The sequence below is a fragment of the Callospermophilus lateralis genome, chromosome 3 (assembly GCF_048772815.1).
Source record: "Callospermophilus lateralis isolate mCalLat2 chromosome 3, mCalLat2.hap1, whole genome shotgun sequence".
NCBI classification, from domain to species: Eukaryota; Metazoa; Chordata; class Mammalia; order Rodentia; family Sciuridae; genus Callospermophilus; species Callospermophilus lateralis.
Window position 1 is genome coordinate 151611557 of NC_135307.1, and position 13374 is coordinate 151624930.

Sequence of the window (13374 nt, forward strand, 5' to 3'; positions counted from 1 at the left end):
TGAGCCATGACTTACCCAACCTAAAACTTCCCTTCACCTGGACCTAGTTCTAGCCTGGCCAACCAAAGAGATAAATATTTGAAAGAATTTGGGATTGTTTTATAACAAGGTTGATTGAAAAAATAAAAATAATCATAAATGCTCACACGGATCCTAGATAAATTAAAGAATCATAAGAATGTCTCTTCCCCCATGATTTACACTTATTATTGTCAAATCTTCCTTTGCAGGAAGGGAGAAAAAGATAAATAAATCAATAATTACAATAAATGCAAATTCACCAAACTCACCAGCAAGATTGTAAAGATTTTCAAATTAGACAATAAAATAAAATTTAGATCTATGATATTTGCAAGAGGCACCCCCAAGTCACAATTACATGAAAGAGTCAAAAGCAAGATAGTGGAAAAGTCACATAAAGCAATTACTAACCAAAAGAAACCTGGAGTAGCTATTGCAATACCAGGCTTAATGCAATTAAAGCAAAGGTATTAATAGGAATAGGAAGGACCAAGACATAGCGGCAAAAGATTCAATTTGTCAAACAATATGTGTGTGCCTAACAAAATAGCCTCAAGATATATAAAAGAAAATTGTTAGAACTTAAAGGGTGAATTTACCAGTAGTCTGTGAGATTCCAATGAATCTCTTTACATTAATTATAGGTCAACAGACAACCTAGTTAGCAAGAACATAGAACTTAAACAAAAGTCAGCAACCTTGACCAATCACCCTTTACCTAAGAAAAATTTTGCTTTTTCTTTCAATTCTCTCATGTCCTTGTGGTATAGATGCAATCCTTATTATGACTATATATGCAAAAAATTCAAAGCAAAGTATTAGCAAATTGGGTTAAATAGTTTATGAAGAAGAAATTAAATAGAGCTTATCTCTGGTATGAAAGGAAGATCTAATATTAGAAAACTCATAAAAAGTAATTTAGTACCTTAAAATTATAAGAAAAATATGGTCCTTTTAATAAATGAAGAAAAACTGAAAACACTTAATACCTATTTACAATAAAAACTCATTTAAAGTAGGAATAGAAGGTAAAATTTTAACCTAATAACAAGTCTTTATTGGGAAAAAAAATTACAGGGAATGTTATCATCACAAATGCTGGAATGTGAAAAGAATACACTTGAACATCAATCAAGACTGAGATAAGAATGCGCATGTACAACAAAGCTATTGGCAAAAGCCTAGAACCTAGCTAAGCACCCCCCCCCCACTACAAGGAAAAACCTGGATAGAGAGGTGTGTTCACACATTGGACTATCAATATGAATGAGCTACCGTGACACAGGATGATATCCATACTCCACAACTATGCAACGTGAAGTGATTTAGAGTAAGTCACAAACACAGATATGGACATAAGGATGGTTTTTTTTTTTTTTTTTTAGGTGGGGGTGGAGGGTGGGGAAGCCAGCTGAGAAGAGTCACTTCTAGAATGGAAGCAGAGATGTCTATAGAATGGCTTCCCCATAGAATGACCATAACTAGTAAAATCATGTACAATCAATGACTCAAGTCTCTGGAAATTGCAAGGGCATCCAGTGAGTAAAGAAACGTGCAATCAAGGCAGTCTGATGAAACTTGGTAAGAACTGAAGTTTATACTGGTTCCTTCCTCTACCTTTCCTCTCCTGGTCAAAGAGACAGAAAACTCCATTCTGCCAAAAGCACTGGGCTGCAAAATTGAGTCCAAAAAGCAAAATTGGGTTGATCTTTACTGAGTGGTATTCCTTGTCTGAGAACAGCTAACATTTTAACATGTCAGCTGACGTGCCTTAACAGTGCTCAGTGCCGGAGTGGGTCACGGACTGAGCAGTTAGCAAAAATATGGTCTGTAGAGTGCAGGGGCTTCTGGCAGGATCTCCCAGCTGCTAGTGTGAAGCACATTTCCTCTGATTTTGAAACGAAGGGAAAACCTGAATAAACCCTCCAGCATCCAATTGCTTTTAGTTTAAATCAACAATCACGCAGCTGAGCCACATTTTATTTGCTTCCAGTAGCTCTGCTGTAAATAACATCTGTCGTGTGGGTCAGGCTGATAATGATTGCCTAGGTTACTTTTTGTACACTTGAGCTGCATTTGTTGAAACCACTGGCTCTTCACTTGGGCCTGCACAGACACCCAATGGGTCACCTTTTGATGTCATGGGCCCACACTCCACCCTCAGTTTATGCTAACGCCATTATGTTCTGAACCCGGATCCTATGAAAAGGCATAAAGACTGATTATATGCACACTACTGATTACCTAACCTCCAGTCCCCTTCCCTAAGCCTTAAATTACCCTGTTTCTTAGAAATGTTCTCCTGTCTCCACTTTCAGCCATCTTGTGAGGACTTTTGCAAACTTATTTCAGCAATTTTCCCACTGTGGGGTGAGCAAAATAGGCCTAGTTTGATAACAATTTCCACTGGATCAGAGTACAGCTACATGTCTCTCTCTCTCTCTCTCTCTCTCTCTCTCACACACACACACACACACACACACACACGTTTTATGGAGATGTAAAAATCATCTTTCTCACCTTGGCAGAATGATAAATTTTGAAGGGGATCCTTTTGTGTAAATGAAGTTGAGAAATGTGCTCATGAACTTTTGTGGCCTGATATGTACTAGTCTCTAGTAACTTGTGTTTTAAATTTCAATGATTAGGGAAAATTCTGTGAACATGTTCTAATGTAGTATTATTTTCGCTAAAGTTATATTTTGACTGTTTTTTTTTTCCTATTACTACCAGCTGCCCTTTTAAAGTGATTACAGCAATTTACTGCAATCCAGATTCTCCATAGCACTAACACAATGATAGGGACCAGTGTGAAACCTTTTTATTGTCCTAATTGTCAGGATGATGGTGCAGCTTTTGGGTTTTGCCTTCTAGGTAGGATTTATCATTTGGTGTCTTATTGTGAAATTAAGGACATACATCAACTCTGAGAGATCTCTACGCCCTCTGATGGCCTTTGCCCAAGATGTTCTATTGCTCTGAATCTACAAGAGAGAAAAATACCTCTTAAAGCTCTCAATTCTGGTATGTCTTTGGAGATGCCACAGAAAAGTTCAGGTAGATTCTACATTCTAGACAAATCCCAGAGCATCAATTACCCCAAATCACCTAGGACTTTAACCCCTCAGAAACACCATTTTTAGAGAGAAAACAAAATAGAAGAAAAATCCAGACCAATTAGGTTACCAATGACAAACTAGTTAATAAGTGTGATTGAAATTTTATTAAATTGAACCTTAACTAAGAAAAATAAATATGAAATGAAAATACTCTGAATTACATAGCTTATATGTAAAGGATTTGTTAGATATTTTATAATCCTCAAAAACAATATGAAAAATTTACATGAGATTGGCAAGAGTTGTAAGGCTAAAAGAAATGTTTGAAGACAACTAAAAAGAAAGTTTATAGCAAACCTGGCAGGAAAACAGACTTTTTATATTCTTTCCATAAGGAATGAAATGATAAAAATCATCGTCAGGAGAGAGAGGGAACTACCAATCAGGCATCAAAGGACAGTAATTATAAAGGCTATCAGGCAGCTTGAGTTAACAGAAATATTATGGTATTTTCCTCAAATTCTTGATGTCTATTTTATATGTTGGCCTATATAATTTGTTGTGGTTTCTTTTTTCATTCTAAATAGTCTCTTCCTTAAAGAGGATGTACAGATTGAAGAAATGTCAGATTACTGACATTTTGGGCTCTGCCCTAGTTTTCAATCTATGATTGTACTAAGTAGCGACATTACAAATGAAACAAAAGTCAGCCAAAGTAACCCCCTACTGACCTGTATCATAAGTTCATAAATAATATATATTTTAGTGTGAAAATAGGAAAAAGTGTTACTTGAATAAATGGACCATTTAACTTAAAAGTCATAGAAACAAAATGTATATTGCCTTTATTTCTCCCTGATTTTTCTGGGGCACCTACAAAAGATATGACATCTCCACTCTCTAGGTGAAGGCCTTCCTGAGAATGGGTTGCCTGTGAGGCAGAAGGTGGGATGAACATCACCCAGGTGACCTGTTCATATGCCCCCCAGCTGAAGACCTGGCACCTACCCGAGGACCAGAGGCCTAGGTCTCAGCAACCCTTCCTCAGGGCTGTCCTCACCTCTTTTCCTATTGGGATGACTGAAGCCTGAGGTCCTATTGCTGCCCCAATGGTGATCTCTGCATTTTAACTTGCAGGGCAACAACTCTTTCCTTCTGGTACCATATTTCTGTGATCTAAGAAGGCCCCTGATTATCTCCAGGAGTCCCAAGGCATAGAACTGGGCTCTTCTGTTAACCCAATTCAGCACACTTAGCACACAGCCCAATTCATCAGGGCTACCTTTAGGGACTCAGAAACTGATATGAAGGTCACATGTTACTTAAACACTTGATTTACACAGTAGATTATGTGAGTTTGAGTCCTAGTTTCTACTTCTACTGTAGGGTAAGGAATTTAGTAACTTGTCATGACCAGGGCCTTACACTCTGTGAGCAGCCCAGCATTGGACCAGAATCTACCTGCTAGAGGAGGATCCTGGGATGGGCTGCATCACCATCTCCATCTTTTCTCAGAGGCTTTGTTGCCAAAAACAGATAATAGGAAGGAGATCTTCCTGGTGGTTCTTCCATATAGCCGACTGTCTAGAGTATCGTGGAGACCATCAACTGCCTCTGCATGAATGTTTCTGCAAACTGAAAGTCTTGGGGCTATATAGATGGTCCTGATATTCCCTAGTCAACAACTTTGTAGGGATTCTTGGTCCCTGGACTCCTGTAGATGATATACTGTCTCCTTCCATCGGTATATACAGTCATCCCTCTAAGTCTGTGAGTTTTGTATCCATAAATCCAACCAATCTTGGATTGAAAATATTCTACACATAAAATCTGCATTAAACATGTACAGTCTATTTTCTTTGTTATTATTCCCTAAACATTGTAGTATAATAATTATTTGATAGTATTTACATCATGTTAGGTTTACAGTAATCTAGAGATGATTTAAAGTATAGAGGAAGATGTGCATAAGTTACATGGAAATAGTATCCTTATTGGTATCCAATGGATCCTGGAATCAATCTCCTGAAGATAACAATAGATAATTGTTGTTGTATTTGTCTCAGGCGGTCTTTTCAAACAGGATGTTTTAGGAGCAATAGAAAAACCAGAAGCTAGAACTCTCTTGGGCCTGCTTCCTAATAAATGCTGTGAGTAGTCACCCTTACATACCTCACTTTTCAGTAATTTCCAATACCAAAAACAAATTGTGCAAGATAAGTCAGCACTCTCTGGTTCCTTCAGAAATACTACTTACAGTGGTTTCCTTTGAAAGACTGGGTACTTGATTCCCTCCACCAGGGCATTGCTGACCACAGGGCAGAGGCTCATGGGTCCTGGGAACTATGCCTGGCCCATCAGCTGGGATGATCCTGGGGCCTTTGTGTGGGGTATGTCTCTGTGGCTTATCCTGTCCATTGGTCATCGGATTGGAGGCACTCTTGCAGTTAAGGCTGCACTTCAGAGACAATTGCAACCCAAAGTCAGTATAGAATTAGCTTTTGTTGATCCAATCACACAATTCAGACCATTTTTTAGTTTTAATCGTTGACCAATATTTGCAGTATACCTCAGATTGGCAGTATTCCATTACTTAACTGAGTTACCAAAAGAGGGCATGGGACAGAACAAACATCCTCTGTTTGGGGTGCCCTGGGTCTGATCTCATGTCAGGGGATTTGGTTGAATGGATTGTTTTAAAATAATAGTAGTTGCAATGATTAGCTGTGATTTCCTGAATGAAATCCTTACTGTAGCAGTTTTAAAAATGGCTCAAGAACCCTGGTTGAGGGGGCAAAGTGTCCTTGAGATATTTTCAGGTTTCTACAGCATCTTCCCTTTCTTTTTTTTAAATTTGTTCTAATTTTTTATACATGACAGTAGGATGTAATTTGACACATTATACATAAATGGAGTATAGCTTCTCATTTTTCTGGTTGTTTATGATGTAAAATTATACTAGTCATGTAGCCATACATGTACATGGAATAATAAAGTCCAATTCATTCTGCCATCCTTCCTACCTGCATACCCCTCCCCTCCCTTCACTCTCCTCGGAATAATCCAAAATAACTTTATTCTTCCCTAGCCCTCCCCTTATTGTGAATTAGCATCTACATATCAGAGACATTTTTATTATTGTGTATTGCATTAATATGAGTTAATAGATTCTTAAGACATGTTTTTTTTTAGTTTTAATTGTTGACCAATATTTGCAAAACCTCTTAGAGTCCTCAATGATTTTGGAGATGAAAATGCTGCTGACCTGGAACTTTTAGGTGGTGTTTCCCTGTCTGTCCTGAGCTCGCTGTGTGCCAGATCTGCTCATCTTCTTCACCTGTGATGTTTCTGCAGTAGGTGAAGGTGATGATACGCAGTGCATTTCAACTATGATTATTGTTCACTGTTATTTACCAAGTGCCAATTGTTACATTAAGCAGAAGAGGAAACTGAGGCTCCAAGAATGGAACAAATGCCCAAGGTGACTAGCAAAAAGTGATACAGCTGAGATTCTGACCACAGTTTGTTTTATTCCAAAGGCAATGTCAAGCCATGATTCTGTTCACCTCCCTGATCTGTATGTCTTTTACCTAGAGATGATGTACTCCCTGCATACCGTGGGGCACACTATTTCAACTCTGTAAATAATATGAAACTGAGTCCTAATGAAAGGGCACATTTGAATTATTCTGGGAATTTAAGCATATGCTATGAGGCATTTTTCTATCACACACTTCAATTGATGGTTTACAAGATATTTAAAATCAAGACTGAACGATGGAGGATTATGAATGTGAACTGAGGGTAGGAGATTAGATTTGTGTTCTACCAAATAAAATATGAAATCGAAAAGCGATTTAAAGATGTGGAACCTCTGCTGAATAGAATAGCAAAGTCAATACTGGATGGGAATACCAAGATACTCTCTCAGAAATCTGGAGGAATGAGAAGCAGACCATACAATGAAATACATTTTATCACTAAGAACTTATCAATTGCTTAACTGAGTAAATCAAAGTGCCCTTACCAAGTGCAGTGGTACAGGACTGTAATCCCATTGACTCAGGAGGCTGAGGCAGTAGGATCATAAGTTCAAGGCTACCTTGTCTCAAAATAAAAAAAAAAATAAAAAAGAACTGGGGATGTGGATCAGTGGTACAGACACCCCTCTACCCTTGCATCAAAGTGCCCAGGTAGAAATTGGCTTCCAAGTACCTTGTTCACAGGATTATTGTGAGGATTACATGTACTAATGCCTATGAATTCCTCCATGTGTGGACCTGGAGAGTACCCACCAAGTAATGACAATTATTATTGTTCCAAATAGTATTAATGTGAATATGCATAGCTTTAAGGATCTGCTTACCTGAACATATTTCTTCTAATTTCTATTGATGAACAAACTTGTATTTTAATGCATTTATTAATTAGCCTCTAACAGATTTAAGGTTAATGAGCAAGTAGTTGACAGCAAAATGCCAATCCAAAGTGAGATCCCTAAAACCAGCGTCCTGGAGAAGCTCCTACTTCAGACATTAAAAGAAGAAACTCTCTACCCCAAGGTTCTCACATGGGTTGTGGGGGCTAGATGGTGCTGGAGGTCCATCCTTGAACGAGATAGACATCATCCTGGTTTCTGCTCTCACGGCACCTGTTATCTGATGGGGGTCCTTAAAGGATGACCACTACTAGGGAAAAAAAGCTGTGAGATAAGTACAGGGTCCTTTTACACTTGAGGACATTTCCTGTCTTTTTACAATGATTTATGCTAATCCTTTGTGTACATGCCCCCATTCAAAGACGAGGCAATACCACTTATGTGGTACATTATCCTCAGACCAGACATCCCTTCCTTTGCACATTTATTCAGATTTTTCAGACCTCCCAGATGCTGTGCTACCATATTGACCAGAAAGGGAGGAAACTGAAGCCCCATTCAGATGGATGTCTTTGACTCTGTCATAATCCCTCATCTACCTGGGTTTCTCTTTGCTTCCTTCTCCTGGAGGCAACCCAAAGATCGTGTGCTGCAAACCTCACAGCCCTTCCAGTTCCCTCCCACCTCTCCCCTGTGAGCTAGTCTTTGTTTTCCAGCTTCACTAAGAAGGAGCTGCCTCTATTTATGACTCTTCTCAGGTTACATTTTAACTTCTTCGACCAATGGCTCTTCTAAACTCTAGCCCATGATATATAAGGAGGAGTTTCTGAGATTTAAAAATCCCTTTTCTCTGTGCAAGATTTTACTTTCAATTCTATGCCCTTAATAGACTCAAAGCTTCAAAAAAAAAAAAATGCAATTTCACAGACAAAGCTGATCAATACTTCTACTTTTTTTTTGACTGGTACCCATCTTTATCCTGCAGCAATGAAACTCATCCATTCCATAGTGGGGAGCCACAATGCACTATAAAATAAGGTAGATGAAAAATATAAAAAGTACAGGTATTAATAATTTTGTCAATAGTGTATCCATTGAATTAACACGAAAACTAAAAATAGCAGAAAATGGAGTAACTGAAATTCAAAGGAAGAAATGGAAAAATCATGTAAAGCAGATTTAACATACGAGGGAAGAAAAATAGGTCAAATGGAACTATAGGAATAGCTTAGGAAAACCTTGGAAAATAAATGTGGAAATAGCATCAAAAATGTATAAAACAAAGCAATATATTCCACAAACAATAAATAACAATAACACAAGAAACCTCTGAAACATGGTTACTAAAAAGCTGACTCAAAAATGATAAAAGAGACAGACATTCCCCCCATCTCAAGGATTTTGACATCAGACAGAGAATGACAGGACCCATGTCTGTGACTGCTCCAATAGCTCCCATATAGTTGATAAGAAAGAAAGTGAACTCTAGATAATTTAGATTATCTAATTATTTAATTTAATAATTTACGTTTTTTAAAATTTTTATTTTTGCAGTTCTTCTATTGTCAAACAGCACAGAGCAAGAGGTGCACAAACAGAGGCCAATTCTGACCAAGGCACCTTGGCTGTGCCATCCATGGCCCTGGATTCTAGTCTTGACTTTACCGCTGCTAAGCTGAGTCACACTGAAGCATTCTCTTCTCTTGGAGATGCTGTGTTCCTATCTGTGCATCTGTTAAATAAGGACAACAGGCATAACAAGCTCAAAATCTTGCCTCTGCAGATAAACTGAAGTCATGAGACAGTGGTTTGCAGAGTACCACATACATACAGGCAGTTAAAGAATCAGGCTCATGGATCAAGTGGGAAGGAAGGAAAATATGTAGGTTGAGCATCCCTGATTCAAAACATGAAATCTGAAATTCTCTGAAATATAATTTGTTTTTGAACACCAACATAAATAACTAGAGTGGAAAATTCTATACCTGATCTCATGGGATAAGTTGTACTTGAAATGCACACACACAAATTATTACATAAAATTACCTTTAGATATGTATAGATGATGTGAATAAAACAAACGGATTTTGTGTTTAGACTTGGGTCCCACCCTTAAGATCTCTCATTATGATTATGTTTATTTCAAAAATTCACAAATCTATGAAAGTCTAAAGATCTGAAACTTCTGGTCCCCAAAACTTTAGGTAAGTGATATTCAAACTGTACCTTTTTTTAGATGAAGGAGAAGTAATTGGTTGCCCCCATGCCTATTTTCTCTTTAGATCTGTACCAGAAGTTCTCTTTCATGTAACAGGATCCACTTCATGCTTTGAATATAAACCTTGGGCGTGACCTCTGGCAACTTATTTTTTAAAACTAACATTTTAAAATTTCTTTTTCTCATGAGAGAAACAAGGTTAATATTCTTCTTTCTCTTCTGCTCATTGTCTTCAAGAACATAGGAATTCCAGACCTGGGGCTGGAGATGTGGTTCAAGTGGTAACGTGCTCACCTGGCATGCATGGGGCACTAGGTTCCATCCTCAGCACCACATACAAATAAAATAAAGATGTTGAGTTCGCCGAAAACTAAACAATAAATATTAAAAATTCTCTCTCTCTCTCTCTCTCTCTCTCTCTCTCTAAGAAAAAAAAAAAGAAATAAATAAATTCCAGACCTGTGCCGCAGTCCGGCTGCAGCAAAATATCTGGGGGGTGACGAACAACTTGTGTACGTTGATACAGCAGGAATGGGAGCCGTTTATTGTAGGACAGGAGTGGTATTTATACATTTTACACAGCTTATGTAATTAGCATAAAATAGATACAGCAGTCAACCAATAAGGAATCTCCACACTTAATAGCTCGCTTTTGTTACTTCACAAACCACTCCCTCTGGCATTTTGCCAGGCACCATGCAGACTTGTTTACAGACTCTAACATTTCTCTGGCAAAATACCAGGTGCCATCCTGACTTGTTTACAGACCTTAACAGACCTGGAAACTGAAAAAACAGTTCTTTTAAGGGACTAAGTTAAATGTTAATTAGATATACTGATAGTGATACTGGGAAAACAGCCATTGTATCCCCCTCTTTTCTCTCTCTCTCTCTCTCTCTCTCTCTCTCTCTCTTTCTTTCTTTTTTTTGACTGAGGATTGAACCCAGGGCTTCTCACATGCTTGGCAGACACTCTATCACTGAATTACATCTCCAGCCCAAGCCCTCTTACCCGCAGTTAGAATGACAGTCTCTGTAATGCGAGTCCTTTGCCAGCAAAGCAATAAACTTCTTTTTCCGTGGATCAGCATCAGAGCCAAAGATAGAGATTTTGGTACCAGGACCATGCAGTAAGCAGCCCATGAAGCTGCTGAGATACACTGGGCTGTGTTCACTGTCAGGAATGATGAGGCCACCTTGGCTGACACCTAAGCTGTCCAGGTAACTGATCTTTTGTTAAGGGCTGGCAGGAGGCATTAGTTCTGTAAAGGAAAAAATTATCTTATTTATTTATTTATTTATTCTAATAAGTTATGTATGACAGTAGAAAGCTCTTCGATTCATTGTACACAAATGGAGCAGAATTTTTCACTTCTTCGGTTGTGCACAAAGTAGAGTCACACCATTCGTGCAATTATACATGTACCTAGGTTAATGATGTCCATCTCATTCCACTGTCTTTCCTATCCCTTTGCACCCTCTCTCTCCCCTTGGCCCCATCCAAAGTTCTTCCACTTATCCCATGCACCCCCACCAATATGGATTAGCATCCACTTATCAGAGAAAACATTCAGTCCCTAGTGTTTTGAGATTGGCTTATTTCACTTAGCATCATATTCTCCAAGTCCATCCATTTACCTGCAAATGCCATGTGTTGGCGAGGATGTGGGGGAAAAGGCACACTCTTACATTACTGGTGGGACTGAAAACTGGTGCCCCCAATCTGGAAAGCTGTATGGAGAGATTCCTTAGAAAACTTGGAATGGGTCCACCATTTGACCCAGCTGTCCTATTCCTCTCTATATACTCTAAAGACTTAAAAATAACAGCATACTATAGTAATGCAGCCAATTCAGTGTTTATAGTAGCACAATTTGTAATTGCTAAACTGTGGACACAACCTAGATGCCTTCCAATAGATGAAATGTATCTTAAACATAAAAAGGGAAAGCTAATAATGGCTGAGACTGCAGCAATTTAGAATCAAGAGGTGCCAGGAGAAAGAGAAGAGTCTTGAGCGGAGGAGTCATGCTCCTCTGTCAAAACACATCTTTCCATATGAATTGTGACCTGAGTTGGCCTGAGGACTGCAGCCCATCATTGCATAACTGGTCAGAAATATCCGGCTGAAAAAAAATGATATGAGTATCACATTTATGAGAAGATGATATGCAATGATTACCAAACTGTGATTTTGATGGTGAAAACAGTAAATATGGAAATACCTTATTATATGTGACAACCTTTAACATATTTTAGAAACTCTACCATCAACAAATAATATGGCCAAAAAAAGAACAACAAAGAATAAAAGATGATTACAAAGGGCTAGAACAAAGCCCAAAACACATTTGAGTGGGAGACTTGGAAGTCACCTGTGTAGAACCACCTTAGAAGACAGCCCTTGTGCAACAGACTAGAGACCAAGGGGTGCTGTTGAGCCTGCTTATTTCAGGGTGCTTGAAGGAGAACCTTAGGCTCTAGACTATAAAGAACTAGTCAAGATGATCACCAGATGATGCATGAAAGGGCGTCAGTGTTCCTCCACACTGAGAGAGTGGCTGACTTTCACAGTGGTTTTTTTATGGGCCCAGGACCTCTGGGGTTTCTGCTTTGGTTTGTGTAGTGGTATCTTTTCAAATACATTTTAAAATTCTATTTCCTCTTTTAAATACAATTTATGGTTAATTAAAAATAAAGAAAGAAAATGAATTTCAACATTACTGTTAAAGTTTTTCCTAATAAATTTTTGAGGCTTTTTGCATATAAATCATTATTCAAGGTTTTGATTGCAGTTGAGTTGGTATAAGACATCCAGGCTTTACAAAAGCAATATCTCTGGTTTTAAATGCTTCCTAAACCCAATGTATTAATTTGATAGCTATGAACATACATGGTTTTTAATTAAGATTTCTTGTACAGTCCTTCAAATTTCATTATAATTTTCATCCTGCCATTTTCTTGGGGGTGTTCAGTGTCTGGGGGTGACTGAAGGAGAAGGCAGCCAGGCTTATAGCTTGGGGTTCCTTTAATCTCCTTATAGGTGATGGTTTGTAGGTATAAGCAGGGAGTATATTTCCATTGGTTTTCTATTTATGTATAGGGTTCCCTTCCTAGTTACTCATTTATAACCTACACTATTGATTTCATGACAGCACACTTCCCACAAAAATCAGTGAGATTTTTTTTTTAAATTTGACCTATATGTGCCTTTTCAACAAAATTTGGTCTGTCTGGGACAATGAAAAATCCATGGCAAGATTCTTTTATCACTTTTCTATTTTACAAATCAACGGAATTCTTCATAGTATTCTGTGCTCTTTTTATTTTTCAAGAGTCTAGAGGTGGGAGGGGAAAGGAGGGAGAAGGGGATTTGCACAGAAGATGGAAGGAGACCCTCATCGTTATACTGAATACATTTATGATGTTGTGAGGAGAAAAAAAAGAGAAGTGTGTCACATTAGATTGGGTAGAAGATGTGATGGGAGGGGAGGGGAGGGGAAGAGGGGATAGGAAGGGCAGCAGAATAAAATAGATATTATTATTGCTGTATGTGTATAGGTGACTGTATGACCAATGTGATTCTGAAACCTGTACAATCAGAAAAATGAGAAATTATACCCCATTTGATTAAAATGTATGAATTGTCAAGGTCATTGTATTGTCATGTGTAACTAATAAAAAAGGAGTCTTTTCTAT